We start from the raw sequence: 23,369 nt of genomic DNA on the forward strand, positions 1-23,369 counted from the left end.
CATGACTGGCCAACAGACTATACAGTTCCTTTTCCTGGGAAGGAGATAGGGAGGAGCTGATCTTTAACAATCTCTCGGGGCCAAACTCCACATTTTTGATCCTGGGAGAGAGTGGATTGGTCACACAAAGGTCCACTAAGGTGCTGGCTTGAGTATCCTCCACCAGTTTCTCTAAGGACAATGCACTGGGAGGCAGATTCTGAATCAAGGTATCAATCAAATCAACCTCAGTTTGAGGACCTCCCCTGGTGGTCTCTAAGGTGCAAAAGGGTGTAGAGTACACCTCATCCTCTTCTCCTTCTTCCAACCAAAGTGGTAAGTCATGCTCTAATAGAGGTTGGGCAGGAGTGTATAGGACTAGCTGCTTGGACATAGGACCATTCTTGATGGTCATGTTTCCTACTCGGCAGCTTATATAAGCATCCGCAGTGGCTAGCCAAGGTCTTCCCAAAATAAGGGGGTATTCGATAAGCTTTGCCTTTGGCTGAAGAACCAAGAAGTCTGCAGGATACTCCCAAGAGTCAACAGAGACCAAGACATCCTCCACAATCCCTTCGGGAGTCACGGTGGAGCGATCTGCCAACTGCAGGACTGTCGAGGTCTTCCTTAAGGAACCCTGAAGGTTGAGTTTGAGCATGGTATCCCTGGTCATCACATTGATGGCAGCCCCTAAATCATTCAAAGTGTGGGGTATGATGGTGCCATTGATGTGGACATCAACTATAGGACTCCCAGGATCCAAATACTTTGGATAGATTACTTGCCCCAACATAAGATCAGACAATTGTCCTATGACATTGATGGTTGAGGCATCTCTTTTTCGCTTGCCTGGGTGCCTGAAACACTTTTCCTTAACCAATTTGTTGTATATCAGTACATCATTGATGGCTTGGAGAAGTGGTATTCTTACACAGAACTGTTTGAGTTCTCCCAGAAGCTCATTCTCCTCTAGGTCGGGTTGTGTGGTTACTGTTAGTCTCTCAGGAAAGGGTGGAGTGGCCTTGGGTTCACTTTCTTGTTTGTCTTCCTCGTCCTCTAGGGGAGGAGGTTGGCGATCCGGAAGAGTCTTCCCAGATCGGAGGTTGATCTCCTGGATCTCCACAGCATAGGTAGGGCAGGTTGTTTCCCCGGTATATACCTGCTGGGCCTGTCATTTGTTGGGGTTCGGGTTCGATTGAGCAGGCATTTGGGGCTGTCTCGAAGGAGCAGGAGGTAATGGTTGTGGCTGAGCTGCTGGTGGAGGCAAAATGGCGGGAGGAGTGTTGTACTGGAGCCTCCACCCCGGTTGAGGTGCATTCCACTGAGGCTGTGGCTGGACATGTGAGTGAAACGAACGAGTAGTGGGCTGAGTATGGTATTGAGGTGGGTAAGACCATGGAGGAGGCACAGACCAGGGAGGATGAGCAGGGGGCCCCCAAGAAGGCATAAGAGTAGATTGGTTGGGGCTATAATAAGCTTGGGATGTCCCTTTCATCCCCTGCTGGTAAGGTCTAGGTCCATGTGGCCTTCTTTGATTGAGGAGGTAGAGAGGTTCAGTGGGTGCCTCAGTTCCTTGGTACATGGCCTTAAACCCAGGTAAGGTTGGGAATTGGTTTGTAGCGTGGTTCTCCTCACAAACGAAGCATACCTCTACCCAGTGTAAGGGACACTCGTTCTTAGGGTGCTTCCTTGTACACCTAGGACAAAAGATGGCCAAAGCCCTCTCAGCTTCCTCTTTCTTTTGCTGGATCTGGAATGTATCAAGTTGCATGGCAATGGTCTGTCTCACCTCACTTTTGAGGTCCTGCAGTTGATTAACAAACTTATGCTTGGAGAAAGTAGCACTAGCTGAAAGGGGGTTTCCCCTACCTCTTTTCCGGGCTGCCCTAGAGTGGTTTTTAAACACAGACTTTATATCCTCGTAAGGTAGTTGGTAGATGTCTCCTCCAGCTAGCATGTGAAGGGTATCTAGGAGGTCTTCAGGGACTCCTCGGAGCATGACCAACTTGAGAGATTCAGGGTCAAGTGTGCACCTGGCCCATTTATAGCTAAGTTGGAATCTTTCCTCATAATCTTCTAAAGACTCCTCATTTCCCATGGTCATCCGAAAGATCTCTCCCTTGGCTTCATTGGACCTACAGTAGTCCTGGTATTTGGTATTGAAAGCTTGCTGCATCTGAGCCCAAGTGGTGATACTGTTTCCAGGTAATCCCATGAACCAGCGTAGTGCTGCATCCTTGAGAGTAGAGGCAAAGAGTTTCAGTTTTTGCTCATCTTCTGTATAGTCATAGGTTCGACAAAGGACAGAAAAGTCAAACAAGAAGGTATCAGGGTCTTCAGTAGTCAATCCATGGAAGTGAGGTAAAGGGGAGGGGCTTATGTTTTTCATTTTCATGTCTCCATTGGTCTCTCGGACGGGAAAGGCACCTTCTATTCTCTCATTTTCTCTTCAATCTTCAGCCATGGCTTCAGGTGGGATGGTTTCTAACTCTTCTTCTGGTATAGGATCTTTGTATGTCTCAGGAGGCTCGCCTATAGGTTCTTCTGGATCACTGTCACCAAAGAAGAGAGAAGGGTGACTCAGTGAAGTGGTGGGGGTGTCGGGTAAGAATATGCCGGCTTTATCTCTGTTCCTACGAGGCATGAAATGGAAAGGCTTTTGATTGATTTTTGCTTTTTCTGCTTGTACCTACAAAACTGAAATAGATTGAACTGCAACTAACTATCTTGCTAAAATGAAAATGCGGAATTGAAATGAAAGCAGGAAAGGACTAATCTATTTTGCTCAAATGAAATTGCAAGAATGAAATGCTAGTCTACGCTTGCGGAATTGAAATGCTAATCTACGCTTGCAGAATTGAAATTTCTAGTCTATGCTTGCAGAATTGAAATTGCTAGTCTATGCTTGCAGAATTGAAATTGATAATCTATGAAAGCAGGAAATATCTATTTTACTTTTGCGGGGATGAAATTGCAGAATGGAAATGAAATGAACTATTTAGCAGAAGGCAAGTGTAGAAAATAGAATAAAAGCAACAATCACCAATACTCTGACACTTCCCCGGCAATGGCGCCAAAAAGATGGCGGGCTCCAGTATTGCAACAATAATGCTGCAACTTCTGGGACTCCCTTCTTTATTCTTATCAACCCGGTAGTTCGTAACAAACTTGGAAGTGACAGTACTGTATGCACAAGTACTAGCTCTAGCCGCAGCTGTCACTTGGTCAGCTGGCACAAGTCCGCTAGGGGCTCAAGCCAACTTCTATGAGCTCTTAGAAGAAGCTTTATACCTGATGGATGGAAGCTAACTCAAAGGAAGCTGATCTACTTGCAGAAAGAAACTGAAAGTCAAAGAGTAACATAAACCCTAGCAAACCCTAATTCTACCAGCTAGTCCTACTGATGCAAAGCAGAGGAGGAAAACTATTGAAGAAGATGTCATTACTTCTACAAAGGTGAAATGCACATGCCTATGCTATCTCTATCTAAAGAACATATGTTTTTGTATTTTTGGTTACGTTATCAAAATTATCATACATGTACTTTTAACTGGCTTCTTACTGTGCAGGGGTGGATCAAGGAGGAGAAATGCTTGGAAAAGGTTGGGAAGGTTCAGAGAGGGTCTAAGGAGTCCCTAACACCCTTCCAGAGAGTTTCACCAAGTTGGGCTGTCCAACAACCTCACTTGTGAGCTTCTACAAGAAGTCTGCAGGGGTTCTATAAGATGTTTCAGGAATTTCTACAGGATGTTCAGAAATTTTTACAGGATGTTCTGACATTGGATTTTGGAGGATGGGTGAGTGAAAGAGGATGCATGAATGGATAGGGAGGTAGGGTAGGGGTCTGAGATGACCCAGTGACTGATGGATGAAGTGATGAGAGGGTGTGGAGAGCAATTTGTCTTAAGGAAGGCTAAGGCAATGGAAGAGCACGAAGGTAAGGTTATGTGGACAGATGAGGTGTTGTGAGATGAAGAAACTGACTAGGAGATGGAGTAGCTGGCCTGGACAAAGCTTAGGTGGATGAGAGAAAGATGGATAAGCCCTACATAGTGTGCACTTAACTGAATCAACCAAATCCTGCATACAACCAAAATCCTAGCTAATCTATCCAAACTGTCAATGAAACAAATGAACAATAGCTTTATTTCCAAAGAGAACCATGTACAACACTTAATCAAGGGAACATCTAAAAAGGTCTAAACGCATGACTAACTTCTACAAATGAAAAACATTACACCAATGATTGCATGGTCAAGCAAACTAGTGTTTTTGTTGAGCAGCACTAGCTCCACAATTCCAGCCCCTGATCCAATACGGGAGAGGTGAAACTGAGAGTGCAGGCAACCATTTTATGGAGCTTTTATCAATATTTATCTTATCAATCTGTTCTATACATGCGAAGTAATTCTATTCATCAACAGTATCCTACTTAACCAACACAACTAAATCTTAGCTCAACAAACTTCGTTCAGATGCATAAAAGGAAAATCACAGTGCTGAAAGGAAAGATAACAATACAAATAAGGAGGCCCTAGGCTCTTAAGTTGGGCCCAACCCCGAGAGCTATGGCTCCTATAAAAAACTTAGAGTTGATATCAAATCTGACTGCTTCCCATTATAAAAAAATAATCATAAGTCAAGAGCTATGCCAATAATGGCTACAAAAGAACAAAACAGAGATAGCAGCACGTAGTGCAGAATATGCAAGAGTTTTTCCAAAAGTCCTTTTCGAAGGCTAAAGCCTTAACATTTATACACTACGAGGCCCTAGCTGGCCTCCTAAATCTATGGGACTTGGCTGCCCAAACTGTGAGTGAACAACTCCTTCCAAGAAATCTGCTTGGCTGCCTTCTATATCCAGTTTTGGTGGCCTTTGGAGCTTGTAGTTGGGAGTGAAGATCCCGAGGGAGGCTATTTAATGCTATAGACAACCCCCTATGAATCCTTAACCCAAGCTTGGCTGTCTCCTAGCCCATGTCTGCTCGGTTTTGCTTCAACATGTGTCAAAAAATCCTGAAATTAGCACGTGTTAGCCACCTAGGAATAATGACTACCCTTATTCGTACAAATGACATAAACATACTAAAAAATAATGCATAAGTTATGAAAAATGAAGGATTGAGCAAGGGTAGTTAGGCCAAATGAGCCCAAAATGTTACCAAATTTGGGGCTCATCAACAACCCACAATGGAGCAACCTATAGGTGAACACTATTTAACAAAAGGCCAGGGTGTGTTGGTCCTAAAAATGGATCATATGATGCAGTTATAGGTAGAAACTATGGGGAATGAAAGATGCATGCTTATGGATTTGTGAAATGATGATGACATGGGGGAATAAGATGTTGGTTGATCCCATTAGAAGTCATATTGATCAGATGTGATAAAATGTTCTATAACTGAGTGCCCCCTAAAGCAAAAAGTTAGAAATGACAATTGATGACTGAAGTGCTTTACCTTGTGATAAGTTGGGATCAAGAACAATAAATGAGCTTCATATGTTACAATACATTTACATCATGACATATTTGTTGCTGAGGGAGGCTGCATACCCATACTCAACACATAAGCTAACATAACATGTACAATGATTGAAATACGCATCCACGGAATTCAAGTGGTGGACACATTACTGGATGACTTTTTACATGTTCATGGCTATCATACATTGTGATCTCTGTATAACTCCTAAAATCGTAGCCCGTATGGATGAAACTAGATCTGGGGTTTTCTATCTTCTTCATACAGCCAACAAATGTACGAGCCTAACCATGTGAATTAATGAGTTGAGGTCGAACATGGTATAAACCGTCTGATTACCAATGATGTAAGTTGTTAACGTACGCGAGAGAAACCACTGACGATGTTAATGGCTATCAAGGTACTATAGTACAATCTATATGGCATGAATAAATGAGTTGATGTCGAACACCACACAGAGTATTTTGTTCGAAGTCCGTTGATGTAAACATGTATCTAAGAGGGAGGAAAATTTTCGTTGATGTATGCAAGAACAAAGGTACCAAGGAATGTTTTGAAGACAAATTCTTGGATAATGTGCTGATGTCGGTAAGAGGCAACCCATCGCAGGAGTGCCTTGATTTATCCCTCATCAATAACACAAAACATGTCTCATGATTGAGGTAGAATGATGTTGATATTGAACTAGATCAGGAAAGGAAAACATGGAATGAAGGCTTAAAAGTATTGTAACGGATATTAACTAAATGAGTTCTCTTGAACACATCGATGAAACTAAATGGAGTTGGCATCATTGACCCAAAACCAAAACAGAGGCTCTGAAAATAGTATGATAACTAAAATACAAGCTGATTACCCAACCCAATAGCCACAAAAATGAAGTGGAAGAGTGTCGTGTTTAATAATGACTCACTGCCATTAGAAAATGGAATACCCTATTTTCCCAATTTCCCCAACCATACTAGTCATTACCTCTTCATTTGTTAACAAGCTTGAGGAGGATAACATATGCTTGATTTATAATTCCACCCTTCGAATGAATTCCTCATAGTATATTTAACAAACCTAGAGAAGGAGTGGTTCAAACTTGGCATGTTCGACAAGTCCATCCCCGTTTGATGTTTTAATGAGTCCAATGAAGGTAAAAATCAATATCTTTATCATGTTTAGAGAGTTTTAAAAAGATTCAGAAAAGAAAACTCCAAATGTCCCTTTTCATAGATAGTATCTCAGTCTAGAAAAGGGTTAAACTTATACTGAGTAGATGTATTTTCATTTATGTTTATGAGTTCGAAACAAAAAGTGCGCAGGAATCTTTTCATATTTTGGGACTCTAAAAAGAGTTGAAATAGGACTCCAAGGGGTTCCTTTTTCATAAGTTTACAAACCTTGAAAAAGAGATAAGTATACTCTTTGGTCAAAATAACTTGTTTAAAGCATGATAAAAAGCATGTTAACAACTGTCAACCTACTCAAAACATCACAAAATGGATTGAACATACATGTTTCATAGTAAAAATGAAGCATATCTAGGTCAAAACATTAAATATGAATAAAAAGATAAAATTACAGACACTCAATAATATATTCTATTACTTTGAATGAGGAAATTACACACATATTTATACAATCAATAGTCTCAAGATAGGAATGCTATCTTAGACGTACAGTAGTGTGGTTGAGAGATTCTCTCAACCACACACTAAACTAGGAGAAACTAAATTCATATTATGTAGGAACAAACTCCTCAAATGGAGAATTACAACCATATACAAGTAGGAATTAATTATTTCTAACTCCCCCCATTAATGACTACTTGTCATGATAGTCAAATCCACCACCATTAGGTGAATTGCATGTACAAAACCTCCAAAAACACAATCTGCCACCCTCGGACAGATCCACAACTTCTTCGATCCCGCGGATGCCCTTGAAGGTGAATTGGCACGATCCTGAATGAAAAACCCACACCCATTGGCGCGATTAATGGTCTAACAGACGAGCCAGTTGGCCTTCCTAGCGCTGCTGTCAGCACGAAAAACACGCCAATCCCCTTCTACTCAGAAAAATCATCTGAGTCCGAGCGAGGTGTTCTGCAGTCCACCTGCTCAATTGAGCACAAAGATTTTGTGTACACACAGCCACAAAGGCAAGCAGAGAAAGATTCACTCAACTTGTTAAAGAACACATTGACATCCACGATTCCAGCCACAAAGGCACCTCAAGCCACATAGGCGATTCAGCCACAAAGGCAAGCTGGCCACAAAGGCACTTCAGTCACAAAGACCATATAGATGGTTTCTGGCTCACCACCAACCCTCACTTTCAAGTGATAAAAGATGGTTTCAGGCTGACCATAAACCATTACAAAGTGGTTTTAAGATCACCACGAACTTTCAGATGCCCTTAAAAATCTTACATCTGATTCCACATTTTGGAGTTTCTGGGTACATACAATGACTATTACAATAACATGCTAGGGAGTCTATTCCACAAGCCACACTAACTCAAACAAAAATCTACTTTGTTGTCCACCATAAATGTTGTCATTGCTCCTTTACCTCATCTATTCATTGTTCACATCTTCGGCATCTTTGTCAAATAAATTCTTGGAACTCCATGCTTATCCTGTTATTTGTTAGAGTCATGAATTCTAACGAAACAACTTTACCTACATTGAGTTAGCTAGGCTCAATAAGGCTCAATAATATTCAAACATGATTCCAAGAAAGTAAATAAAACATAAATTCTTCGGATTTAATTTCTCTATCTCTGCCCATAGATGATTATTTTCCAAACATACTAGCAACCATTTTTCACCAACGATACCTGTGAGGGTTCTACTGATAAAGAAACGTATAGATTCCTGAACTGACATTCAAAAGTACCAGCTTTATAATTTCTCGTGCTAAAATAGATGCAGTAGTTGTCCCATCACCTGCTGAATCATTGGTCTTACTTGCAACCTCTCAGATCAAAGCTGCTCCTCTAGGTCCCAACGTAACCCCGATCGGATCAGCCAATTTGTCAATGCCTGCCTGCAATGGAACACTTTGACACCTGATCGAAGGCAATATCCTTTGCCGCCGCTCTCACAACAAGTGACTACTACAGTCTCAACGTCTCGCTGCAAAATGTTTCAGCATAACCAGCGCCACTACAACAATAGATCACGTCGCATAAATCTAGCAGTTCTTCAAACAACGCTCTCTGTCTAGTTCAGATGGTCCACGCCCTTCGACAAACTCAAAGCGACCTCACCAGAATCGTGTCAACAAGTATGCAGTGCTCCACAACAGGCACCTCTCTCAGCTTACTTTCTCCACTCTCCATTTTGTAGTTCGCCATGAACAACTTCCACCGCGGCGTTATAAGCAGTGCTCGCATTAATCGCCGCTTCCTGGGCCTTCAACAACACCTGATACTCCTTCCCTTGAATAGGCTCTCCCAGCTAGAAGACAAAATTTTCTCCACAACAACAGCACCTTCAACACCAACGTTATCTGCAATCAATTTTTGCTGGAGACAAGAATGCCTTTTGTATAATATCAGCGCCGAGGCGTTCCTCTGGATCATCAATAGATTCCTGTGGCATTCCTATGATACCATAGCTGGGAGACACACCATGAATCCGCCGAGTCTAGGGTCGATCTACAACTACAAGCACTTCCACTATAGACTCAGCGATTTCGCAAATATCAATGCTTTGTTCTCTTGCGAATTTATTCGCTCCATCAAAAGTGAGGAATCTTCTCCATAACAAGAGAAATTTGATTCACCATTGTAGAAAGACCAGAAACTACTCCAGCGTGGACTCCGCAGCAGTCACTTTCCAGCAGTTGATGGGTAGGTGCCACTTCCTCCACTTGTAGGAAGATAAACCATTGACAGCAAATCCCTTGACGTCGTGGTGATCACCGCCTTCTCCATGGCCGAGTCTCGATCAACGCTAGAGGCTGGTTACAGAAAAAGTGAGCGGCATCTTCGCAGGCAATGGCCCTTGTTCCAGAACTCGTCTTCTCCCTCACCAGCCCTCCGGAGCTAGGCCACCGCCCGTGGCAATGATGACGGTCAGCTTCAACGAAGAGATCTCCTCCAGACTGGCCCTCTAATAGTTTCGTTGTGCAGCAGACACACCATGGAATTGGGGGAGAGCACCAGCATCGCGTCGCGTTTTCGAATCCCCAAGCCACGCAGTCCAGCAGCGATGGCTTTGATATTCTGGGGAAGGGCCAGATAACTTAGCACTTAATGCCGTTTCTCTTGTCGTTGACTTCAGATTAGGAAATCGACCCCTTTAATCAAACTTGTTGAGCTTCGTCTTCTCACCACTGGCCGGACCTCTTCTTACGAGCACCACCGGATTCTTCTACCAACAACACGGGTTTCTCTACTCCCAGATTCACATCAACACGAGGCAATAGCTACTCCTCTGCACATTGTTGCATTCACACAATGGATCTATGCACGTTCGCTGATATGTTTCAGATCCATCAACAATTTTGATCCAACAATTTGACGTCCTCTCCCATGCCACAGATCTCAGTAGATCTCACCGACAACACTTGGATCTCGATTTCACCCCACCAGCGTTCACGATTTACAAATGCTTTACAGTGATCTCAGCTTTTGAATATCAAGCGACCTCGGATCCATAGGCCAGCGCTACGATCACCACACCACTGATCAACATTGCGATCACGAATGTGCCACAGTCACACTTACCGGCAAACCACGCAGCTTGCGATCTACTGTCTATCGGCTCTGCTCCACGATCGACCGATCTGCTGCCACACTCCCACCATCAGCACTACATCTGCTCCACCCTTGGCATATAGAGGATATTCTACACCTGCTCGGCACAACCTCCAGCGCTCTACTGTAGCGCTTTACTGCTTCACTCGGCCTCTCCACACTCCTCGCAAAAGACAACTCACATTGTCGTGTGTTGTTGCGATTGAGGCACTGAAGAAGGCAATCCTCATGAAAATATCTGATGATTCTACCTCATGCACACTGGTAAAACAGAGGATTCTCCGAGTCTCCAGACGTTTTTCATATTCGACAAACATCTTCGTCCTCCTCAGATGGAAAATTTGTGATGGACAACAAGCAGAGGAAGCAAACAAAACAATCATAAAACTCTTTATTTTCCCTCAGCCCAGGAGGGGCCAAGCCCAAGAGGGGCCAGGCCCTCATAGGCTATGATACCAAGATAAAATTACAGACACTCAATAATATATTCTATTAATTTGAATGAGGAAATTACACACATATTTGTACAATCAATAATCTCAAGATAGGAATGCTATCTTAGACATACTGTAGTGTGGTTGAGAGATTCTCTCAACCACACACTAAACTAGGAGAAACTAAATTCATATTATGTAGGAACATACTCCTCAATTGGAGAATTACAACCATAGACAAGTAGGAATTAATTATTTCTAACTTAAAATAATGTGAGAAATGACCATAAATACTCAAAATGACTATTCATTTTCGCAATTTCACATTTACCTTCATCAGTGACAGCTATGAGCCTTTTTTCCTTCGATCTTATACAACTAATTGTGTCCAATTTGGTGGACCATTCTGAGTACAGTCACTTCCAAGTAGGACCTAAAACCCTTCTCTTTACTCTCATGGTCCAATTTTGTTATTTCATGCAATTTTTTCGATATTTTTAGGGCTCTAGGTTTCTAGGAACAAGACCTACGATCAACACACCCACCAATATTGAAATTTACATTGTACCTAGGCAGAATAACACTACTGGGAGAGGTGAATTGCTTTTTCTTGCACTACTGAGGTGCATTGGGAACAAAATGCCCACTTGTTTATCACTTTTCCCTCAAATTTTGTCAAGTTTTTTGAATGAAAATGAGCCTAATGAATCTCTTATTGATGTTTCGGGTTTTCATTAGCAAAAATTGGCATTCATTTGGAGAGAAATATAATACGAGGAACAAGATTTAAATGTAGTAAATGATCATGCTACCATCTAGGCACTAAAATACCATGGATTGCTAAAATTCTTCTGGCTTCCTGGTATGAGGCAACAAATGGAATCATTGAAATATCTTGTTCATTCATGGGATGTTCAAGCACAAGCATTCATGTTTGTGGAACATCTGCTTGAAGTAAATGTAGAATATATCTACTTTCTAACAGGTTTATCCAAAATAGGTGCTCCCATCTATCTCCTAGGTAGGAGAAGTGGTGGGGAGATAGTGAAAGATTATATCACCACCTATAGTAGACCTCAAGCCCATCCAACCAAGATGGAAATATCAACAAAAAATATGTAACCCAGTTACCTTTAAGAATAATCATATTCATTATCGAAATATTGGCAGGTAGCTCAACACTACATGTGACCAGTAAATCATACATGCAATACGGGGTGGAGTGTCTAGAGCCAATAATATTCAATTGGAGTGAGGGATTTCTGGTCAATATGAAAGAACAAATGGCTAAAGAAAGAGAGAGGAATTTAAATAAATCCATCTATGGTTTGATCTTAGTCTCTTTTAATCTAGAAAGGGTGCCACTACTTCAACCTCAGCGGATTACACTTGAGCCTATCGATCTGAGGGTACCACAGATGAGGAGGTGGATAGATTATATGGCCCGACATGTAGGTCCATCAGTGATAAGCTTCTCACCAACCTTCTTTGGGTGGTTCAATAGATAGTTCATCATGATTAACAACTATCATTACATAGGGATGTATTTACGTGATGATCTTGAGATCGTGTTACCTAAGGGTGAGAAATGTGATGCTACAGGTAAAATATTTCAACCATTTAAATTTTTGGAATTTTTACAAATTTTTTTCTATTTTTTGATGAATCCCGAGGCATTTTCATGCAAATGTGGGATCATTTTAACTATTAGGTGCATCATATCTCCTTTATGAAGCGAGAAAACCACATGAGGAGGCAGTATAACCAGTACAGGTTACTGCGGTAGGACGAGATGAGCTGCAAGATCGTGAGATAGTGGAGATCCTATCAGAGGTAGAGCACCACATCGAGGGGTTGACACATGGGATTGATGAGATCGAGGTCAACCATATTATGATGTGACTTCAACGGCACACTATGAGAGTACCTAGATGTATTGGTTGATTAATGCACAAGATAGCTCGTGTAGTGTCATTTTATCATGAGTGCCATGGATTTTTCTAGTTAGATCTTTGCATGTAGTTTTTCATATGGCAGATGTAGCCATATGTCTCTCAAGACACAAGTTTTTATAAAACCAAACTTAAGATACACACACACACACACATTTTTAGTGTTTCCTAGTTCCTATCATATTTTCAATATGATGTGATGTGAATTGGAACTTATTTACATTCATTGCAAATGATGGCATAATTTCTCATTGAATAAACATTAGAAAGTTAAAGTGCTACGAGTTGTAGTCAAATCTGATGACTATATGGTGGATACCATGTAAAATAAAACTAGAAAGTAGCTCCACCACTGTGCTATACTCAATGATGTTGTTAGTAGAGTGACCAATGGAAATCCCTTGCATACTTACTAGCTCGCCATTTGGAGCAAATATAGCCCATGTTGTGGAGGATAGGCTCTGAGTGCTATGACTAGCACCATCAGCATAACCAATATATAGTTTGAGACATGTCGACATCCACAAACCAAACATAAAATGGATCAACAGAAACCGAGGGAAACTCTGAAAATACACACTGTAAACAAACTCAACACACCTATAGACAATATGCACAAAATGTACTATCCATGGGATCAAGCATAATATTTTTTGAGGTACAACCTATTCTTAGGCTGCGCCAGCGGAACTCCATCAAATTATACTAACTCATAGGAGCCTTTTGCAAGGACTTTCTTGAGAATATATGGACCCAACCACATGGGTTGGAACTTTCCTGGACCTAACTTATCAGCCTTCTGGCCATATACGAAAACTAGGTATCCTTCCCAGAGGACATGAGGCTTGAAATTTTTATCATATATCACCTTGACGTGTATCTTATGAGCTTCATTGGCTAAAGCAACATTTCATTGGGTTTAATCCAAAAAAGTTAAATGTAAAATAAACTCCTCCTCTATGGAAGTGCTAGGAAGAAGTTCGAAAACTAGTTTTAACAATGGAATTTCACATTCGATGGGGAGGATATCTTCTAGACCATAAACCAACTGAAAGGGTGTGAATCTGATAACAATCTTAACTAAGGTTCGGTATGCCCACAAGGAAGCGTAAAGAAGAAAGTGTCATTTTGATTTGTGGACCCTTATCAGACATTGAAGCATAATCTTAAGAACTTTGTTAATAGCCTCAACGTGTCCGTTAGCATGAGGATAGTGGGGAGTGTAAATTTCATGAGAAATTCCCAACTTAGCAGTTATTTCGGTCATCATATGATTCTCGAAATGTTTCTAGTGATCCGTAACTATTTCTTGTGGAACACCAAACCTTGAAATAACGTGATTAAAGAAAACATATGCAACCATTTCACACATGTTGTTAAATGTATGCATCACTTCATCCCACTTAGTAAAGTATTCAACAATGAAAATGATATAACAATGTCCCCCAACTGAGTGAGAGTTACATGTCATAAATTCGATACCCCATTTCGAAAGAGGCCAAAAAGTACAATGGCATCCAATAGAGTAGGTGGAGCACATAATTTATGATCATAAATTTGGCACGCATGACACTTCTATATGGTGAGGATGCAATCGTGAAAGATAGTAGGCCAAAAGTAACCACCAAGTAAGATATTCTGTGCAGTAGCGTAATTAGATATATGTCCAGCACATGCCCATGAGTGACATTCATTGAGGAGTTTATTAGCCTCCTAAAGGGTGATGCACCTCCGTAAGATCGTATAAGTACCACGACAGTAAAGGGTGTCATCGATAATAACATAATTTCAAGATTGGTATCAAATATGTTGCTACTCGGAGTGAGAGGTATTAGGTCAGAAATTTTGGGTCTAGAGATAGATCATAAAATCTCCATACCAAGGGTCAAATGATGATATTAGAAACAATGGTTCATTAGGGATATATTCTTCAGATGTAGATTCAGAAATAGGGTAAGGAAGATTTCACATTAGCCCGATGAAAACTAAGGATTTCTTGGACTTGGGATTTGATGAATTCCATGTCATACTCTTGGAGAATAACGATATTCTCAAAGCAATTTTCCCTCAATAATTGATGTGACAATATATATATCATAGTGTTGCAATCCGAAATGGCCATAGCTTTTCTAAGCAAGATGTAATGGTCAAACATTTGGACAGCTTGAACGACCACCAAAGCCAACTTTTTTAAGTGAGTATATCTGATTTCGGTATCATTAAGGTTCTGAATTAAATAATAAATAGGATGTTTAGTCCCTATATCATAATCTTGGACTGTCAGGCGGAAAGAGTCGATTGTGCGGACACAACCAACCTCCCTAGGAGCCTAAGACTCTCTAGTGACAAACAAGACAAACAAGAGAAATCCTTCTCTAAACATGCATTTACTATACGGGAAATCAAGTGTTTAGATCCTACCTGTAATCCAACGCTGTTGTAGAAGTCCATCTCCGCTGATCCGGATGAGCTCCTCCTTCACTTTGAAACCTGCATACACTAACAATCAAACGATTAAATAGCACTTGATAATCTCATATAATAAAACATATTTAACACATAGACCAAGGAGTACATGAAACAACTCATAAATAACAAGTTATTGAGAAGAATGGACTCATTTGCATTAATAGGTAACAAAAGGAACAAATACAACCTGAGCCTTGGTGTTGTGCAAGTCCCTCCCAGGGTCCATCAAGAGTTCTCCTTTACTTTGACAAAGCTCACCCACTTCCAAATAGAACAAGCAAAGATGGCAATCTCTCCTCACAAGCTTCTAAATGGGAGTCCTAATTCCTGCAAGATTTACCCTTAGAAATGTATAGCTTTCAACCCCTTCTCCTTCTGGCCCAATGCCTGTACTTATAGTGCTCAAGAGGAAGTTAATCAGGTCCACCATCAATGGGATAATCCCCTCTTTGGATGGGATAGCTCCCCTATTGATGGGATAAGTTCCTCTTTGGTAGGAGTGCATGAACCATCTGGAGGCGCTCAATACACGTCGAACAACCTTCTAGAATGCTCTAGAAATGACCACAAGTGACTTTTTAAAGATGAAACTTGCGCATTTTAACCTTTTCAGGGGGACGCACCTGCACCTTTACATACAGAGCGTCCAAAGACGCAGTTTTTGTGAACATTGGGTGCGTCCCCGCAGGTAAGGTTGAGAGAACCTGCGTCCCCAGAGATAAATACATTTAGAAAGACTTTCTCTCTTTTTTGGAGTTTGACATGGAAAGCAGAGGCATAATACTTGCCTAAGAGGGTAGCATGACTGTTGATAGAGTCATCCTAACTGTAAATGGTCATGGTGACATTTTTTAGTGTAACATGGACCAATACCATTGTTATAGTAGAAATAGAAGTAGTGAGATATAAGAAATAATCACGTTCATAATCAGGGGGTATAGAAGAGATGCTAGAACCAATACATCTTTCAAGCCATCAAACGATTTCTGAGAAACATCATCCCAATGGAAAGGAACCCCTTTTTTCAGTAAGTGAGTGAATCTATTTGTTGACTCAGTGTAATTAGGGACGAACCTCTGTAGGAATTTAGCTTTCCCTTGGAGTCTTTGTAACTGAAGAAGAGAAGAAGGTGCAGGAAAGTCAAGGATTACTTGCACTTTCAGGGGATCAATACAAATTCCTATTTTTGAAATGACAAAATATATGAGTCAACCATAACCGAAATGAAACGCATGTTTTTTATAATGTCTACAACAGAGGAAAATAACCCTTAAATGCATCAAGTGATTAGCTCGATGTTTGGAATGAGCAAGATGATCATCTAAATAGGGTTGCATGATATGTTTAATATCATGAAAAGCATAGTACATAGCACATCCAAACATGGCCCCATTGTTCTTCAAGCTGAATGGGAGCTTTCGATAAGAAAGGTTACCCCATGGACAAATAAATGTAGTCTTAGGTTTGTCCATGGGGAGAATGTTGATTTGATTATAACATAAGAATCCATCCATGAATGAATAAATCTTGCAGCCAGCATAGTCATCAACAATATGGTCAATAAATGGGGCTAGATAGTTATCCTTAGGACAAGCATGATTCACGTCTTAGTAATCGACACATACTCATATCATGCCCTATTTCTTCATAACAGCGACAACATTCAATACCCAATTAGTTAAAGGAATGGGGTATATGAAACCACCACGTAAAAATATTTTCAACTTCAAACTTAATCCTGACATCCTTCTTTGGATGGCCTGAATGGAGGCATTTACAGAAGATTTTTTCATCAGGATATGTTTTAATATCATGCACTACTATGTTTGGGTTGATACCTGGAATTTATTCATAATTCTAAACAAAGAGATCTTGAAACTCACGAAAAAGGCCTCTATAGATCTCGATCTTAGATGAAGAAAAAGGCACTCCAATATATAGATTCTCAAGAATTCCTGTTTTAATTGAGATATCAATAGGTATTGTTTCTTCAATATTTGAAAGGTTCTTTTTAGAGTTGACCCCATGGATGGAGACAATATTCGTAAAATCGAAAACATTAGGTAAAAATAAATCACTAAGATTATCGTCAATGTGATAGGGAGGAATGATGCTCATGTTCTTCCCAAGTCCTGTGATCTAGCATCATGATCTCCATGATGCTCTCATTAGTAGACAATACCCAAGAAAGGGATCAAAAGACGTGCCATAATCTACTAATCATTCTACCCAATTAATCGAAGAAAAGGTGTAAGCCACAAAAGACGAATAGATAACTTTGTAATCTATCTCAACGGGGCTAAGCGACATTCGGTTAACAAAACTTTGGATGTTATCTTCATTAGGTACAATCCAAGGATCAGCCAGGATAGTAGAGGATGATATCATGTTGATATAAGAAATCGAAGGTGAACTATCAGGAATGACAGGAACAGGAAGTGAAAAAGTTCCCATAAGTGAAGAATCCTTCAACAATCCAACTCAGACATGCTGATAGGAGTGTAGAGCTTCCCCTATAAGAGGGATACTTCCAGTAACATTTGAATCAGAGGTGAAAAAGGTGAGATGATCTATGGCTACAATCTCACCTTAATGAGGAAAGGTGATCACACGGAAGTAGTTTGAAACGACAAGAACCATGGCATAAACCCATGTATACCTCAAGAGGACATTATAATTGAGAGGTTCACCAAAAACTTCAACTTTTATGGAAACGGTTTATCCCTAGAGTTAAACTTGAAGGGAATTCAGAATCCCACAAGGTCTGTACGTCCTTCCATCGAAGGCTGTCAATCTAGTGGTCGATTGACTTAGTTGAGGTGAACCAATCACCTTCCAACAAGAAAAGGACATAATACAGGTCAAGGCTCCCTCATCCACAATAGAGAAATGAATGTTCTTACCATGGATGATGACCTGGATTATAAAAGCTAACTAAGTTGGAAGTTGAGAGGTATTGTTTTCATTAGAGAAAACCACTAGGTTAGAATCCGAATGGATCCAGACATCTGATAGATGATAACAAGGAATTCTTTTGGGCGAGGCAGTTCTGCAATACTTCAAGAGTTAACATAGCTTATGGATACTGAGTCAAGTCTTCAACCACGTTATAATTTTGGGAAGCTCTTAAATGAGGGTTGAAATTAGACTTATGAATAATGCCCTTTGGAGGCTTGATAGTCAATTCCACAGGAATCAGAGGTGGAGTGGGATCAGATGATGGTGATGCTGAACTAGAAGGTTGATTAGTAGCTTGGCCATTCGATGGATTTGCATTACCATAGTCCTTGTTCTGAGTGGAAACCATAACATCAGATTTCATCTTCGAGGAGGAAAGCATAAATACCTTGTTAGAGGAAGAAGGATCCTAGGAAAGCATAAGTGTCTCCTAATTTGGAAGCGAGTTGGTCAACATAGTGGGAGAAGTGGACAATTTGAGAAACCAATTCACTTCAGTGCTGTGCAGACAATCATGTCTAAAGTGATCCCCATTGCAAATCAAGCATGGATATCGATACTTTCATTTCTCATCAGAGGATAAATTTTCTTGTTTATCTTACTGTGTGGGATCCTTCTTTTTCTTACATTTTCATTTCTTCTTGCTTCTAGGTTGTTATTGAGACTTTCCTTTATCAAATGAAGAGACATTTATTTTGGAATCAAAAGCTGCAGGAGGATGGGATTGAGGGTTTTGAGCAAGGGTGGTAAGAGTAATACCAGATAGTTTACTCGCTGACTATGGATTGGAAGAACAATTCACGGCATTAGCAACACGATATTCATTACTAGGTGGAGTAGGAACAATTTTCAAAGGTCTCATAGAGTTTTGTATGTTATCATACAATGTCCCTAATTGGGTATAAACAAGGTCCAAATATTTTTCACGAGCAATAAATTTCACTTCGTTCACGACTCCACCTTTAGCCACATCTTCTGTTATAGGGGCCAATAGAGTTTTGAAAAACCATTCTACTAACAATTGATCGGGAACATAAGTATTGACCAACCGACGGTGATGTCTCCACTCATGAATGTGATCTAAGATGTGATTGGCATATGATTGTTTGAATTTGGTCAAGAGTTTCATTCCAGTTTCGCATTTGACAGACAATTAGAAATGTGTGAGGAAGGTGGCAGCTAAAGTACTAAAATCATGAAATGAAGCTCTACGTAGTTCAATATAACATTTAGCTATAGTACCTCTAAACATTCATTGGAAAAGACAAATAAAAATAGAATCATCATGAAGAGAGTTCAAAGAACACCATTTATTATACATCATAATGTTCGTCGATGAGTCTTCTCCCAGATTCCCATTGAATTTTGGGATATCATAAGGCAATTTAGTGGGAATAATCGACCACCATGGCGAATGAGAAATGGGATCATTAGTGAGCCAAGTTAAGTCTAGAAATTCAAGAGTAGCCACAAAAGGAAATACCTATTAAAGTTCAGAGGAGGATGGCCTAGATATGAAGGATTAACTTGGGAAACAGTTACTTGTATCCCTGGATAAGGGGGGTTCTAATAATAAGGAACTTGGGTACTAGAATAAGGAGGATTCTGATAAAAAATATACCTTGTTTCCCAACTCTAGGATGACGATAAAGTTGCTGGAATGGTTGGGTTTAGGTTTGTTGGCCTTAAAAAGGCACTTGAGGAATACCTTGATACAATCCATACTTTTTCCCAAAGGGGGTTTGCATTTCCCTGTGGTAAGGTGGGTTTGATTGGGACTCCACCATACTATGAATAATATGACCTATCAAAACTTGAGGAGTACCCTATTCAAGAATTTCAGAATGTAAGGTACCTTGTAAAGGCCGAGTAAATGGAACCTGGGAAGTGTGAGATACCGAGGGAAAAGGTTGTGATGGAACGATAACTTGTAAATTTTGGCTCACATGTATTTGAGCTTGTTGGAGTGGTGATGGATAGATAGGAAGTTGAGACAAATATGGTGTAGGTTGAGGATTCAATAATTGGTCCCAAAATGAACCAGGTTGAATAGTAAAAGTAGGTTTCCAAAAACTAACAACCAATTTAGTATAGGGAAGACTATAATAAAGTTGATTACTAATTTTAGGTATACCAACAACAAGTTTCCCTCCTTCCATAGGAGGATGGGTTGATTGAGGCAACTACGATCCAGATGCAGCGTACCCAACATGAGAAGAGTTAGGTTGTTGAAGGTAATCTTTCCCACTGACATAGGGCTAGCCTACTCCTTGATCTTATGTGTATATTGGGGAAGAGGAGAAGATTGTGAGGCACTCATGAGATAAGTACCAAAAGTTATTCTCAAATTAGATGACATCAGAGAGGTCTAAGGACTAGAAGATGCATGAGAAAACGCACTAGATAAATACTGATCACCACATGGGACGAATAGGCCACCATACATATGTGTTTTTGTTGATGTTATAAACATGTATGAGAAATCAACATTCGATGTCTTAACCAAAGTGGCAAACATAGACTAAGAGGTTGGATCAGTTCTAGTCATGGTTAACAATCCCAATTAATATTTTCGCAAGAGATTCACGAGAAAGTCCAAAGAATCAGGTAAAGGATTTTGTGTTGGAGTCTGAAGAGAAGGAAAGGGATAAATATAATAAAAATGAAGTCCTTCCCAATGAATAGGAGTAGAAGGATGATACTCTTCCTATGGGATCTCTTCAATACTCACAAGTCCGCGTGGAAGAGGTTCACCGTTGAGTCCAAGATATATAGGTTCTGTCTACAATAAAGGAAGAGAGGAGGAAGGTACTGAAGTAATAGGTGAATATGGTTGAGGATCCTTAGGTTCTGTTAGTGCTTGAGATTTCACCCTAGGCTGAGGAAGGTAAACCTTCAAGGCAACATCAAACCATTTCACCTCGTAGCTAGCCCTACGGGGTATGAGAATGCTCTCTCCAGTCTATCTCGGCAAATTTTCAATGGGGTGAGATGAAAAATCAAAGGTAACACTAATATTAGGCTAGTAAACTGATTAAAAGGTTGATTTGGGGGTTTTTGGGGTTTTTTGGTGGCAAATTGAGGATCTGCAATTTTAGGGTGCGGGGATTTGACACAGTTTCTGCAGGTGGGTATTTGGGGCAAGGTAGGAGTTTGTGCTGATGCCTTTAGCTGAGATGGATGATCAAGGAAGAAAAAGAGAAGCTAAGAGGGCAAACAATGACTTTGAATCCTCTCTAGATAGTGGAAAACATAAACATTAAACAAATTTGAAAGCTGAGCATGGCAAGCATGAATTCAAACTTTATCACTTCATTTGTTTAATAAGCTGCAGTAAAGAAAGAGATGGAACACATAAACACACTTACAATTAGAATAAGAGAAACACACCATCAACACAAGAATCCACAAGAATCCCAATGATGTCTGCAAAACCCTGGTCTTCCTTTTCCTCAAATTGCAGAGATACAAGTAAAATATACAATAGGAGCTTCTCCCTCAAGAGTCCAACCATGAAAATGAGTAAGAGAAGGCATAATATAGATGGTCTAACTCCTTTCCCCACCTCTAGGGGTCGAGCTCAGCTTCCTAGGAGCTGTTTCAACTAATTCTAAACTGAGCACTAGATAATAGGCAGTCAAAACAACTTGCCTCTAAAACCTAGGAAACCTATCCATGCATTAAATATTTACCATTTACATCAAGGAAACTTCTAGAAGTGTTCAAGGAGAGTAAAAGTATCTAAGTGATACGAAAATTACACAAAATTACATCATTTACATGCCTCAAAAGTCAACCAAGATGAAAACAGTGTTTTGCTGGCCGAACTCGTCAAAACAGGGAAATTTCCTTGACAGGTCGCGCACATCACTCTGACTGGTCGCACACATTCACATCTCTGTTTGAGGGCCTTCCTGGTGTCCAAATCAGGTGCAAGATAGCTGGTTGGAAATGTCTGTGAGTCTACTTTCCAACCCCACTGGAATTTCTGAATTTGGAGTTGATTTGACCCCGAAAAAGTCATTTCTCCCAAGACAGCTTTCTGCAACACAAAATAGGGGCAGAAAGTCAAAAATTGCATGTATTTTGAGCTTTTGGAAGCCCAAATCTCCATAAAAACTGAAACCCATCCATAGGCAAGTGTATTTTTGCATAAAAATTCCAAAAATGCAAAGTTTTCCCCGTTCTGAGTTGCCCCCATGTATGGTCGCGCGCGGGGTGAGACCAGTCAAATGGCCAAAACCTGTAAAATTCCCAAAATTGCCAAAAATGCTTCAAAACTCTCAAAATTTCTTGAGTTTGCTGCTAGGAGGATGCTAATGAGTATCATGGTGAGTGAGAGAGGCCTCAACCAAGATACGGAGCGGGTTGGTCTTCTTCTTCCTCTTACGGGCCTCGGCCAACCTCCTTTGGAACATCTTCATTTTCGCCTTGCAAACATGCATCCTCGCCCAATAGTGATTCTTCATGTTCCGTAGCAACCTCTTGTCCTTGTTTGCCTTCTCCAACAGCCTCTACAAGTGTGCATTCACACAGATAAGCATGGATTCCCTCTCCTTGGGCAGCAAGTCACCGGGCCTCCTACGGTTGATGACTCGGTCACTTCGAATCCTCCACAGCTCATCCAACTCTTTCTCATCCTCAAGTTGCTTGTTGCGCTGCTCAAGATAGTTTATTGTCCATTGGGCCATGTCGAGCTTCTGCTGTAACAAGCGGTTTTCCGCCTCTCTCTGTCGGATGATCTCATGCAAATCTGAAGTGGGGGAGCGAGCATCAAGATCAATGATGTCAACCTGTGTGTCACCGGCTCTCTCCTCCTCTGTCATGGGCTGTTTGCCCTCCCGTACTGCTGATGGAGAATGCGAGGCCCCTTCCACCTAGTGTGGAGATAACACTCGCTGACCTGTAGATGATGATGGCGAGACCCCTTCCACCTGCTGTGGAGAAAGTACTCGTCGAGCTGCTGCAAACAAGGTCCTGTGACCTCTCTGGTAGGTGACCTGAGGTGAGGAAGCAACCTGTCTCGGAACAATGATCTCGGGCTGGTGAGATGGACCTCCCTCCTCATAAATGACCTCTGGCTCTGGGTGTGGCTGTGGTGGCACTGTAAAGAACTCATGAGAAATGAAGTCTGCCCATGGAATGCCCTGCTGACTCAACTGATGGGAAACAATGAGCTGGATGAGACCACGATGGCACAAACTCCTATACTGCTGAGCTGGGGACCGCCTCTGAAACACGGACACCATCCTCTGAATGTCCTGGAAGAAGAAAACCGGGATGTTCATCATCCTCACTCGGGTAAAGTGCATCAACAGGCGAATGTGATAAGAGAAGAC

Source organism: Pinus tabuliformis, chromosome 7, assembly GCF_031772625.1.
Source record: "Pinus tabuliformis cultivar Carrire ecotype Pingquan chromosome 7, CPIR1, whole genome shotgun sequence".
Classification (NCBI taxonomy): Eukaryota; Viridiplantae; Streptophyta; class Pinopsida; order Pinales; family Pinaceae; genus Pinus; species Pinus tabuliformis.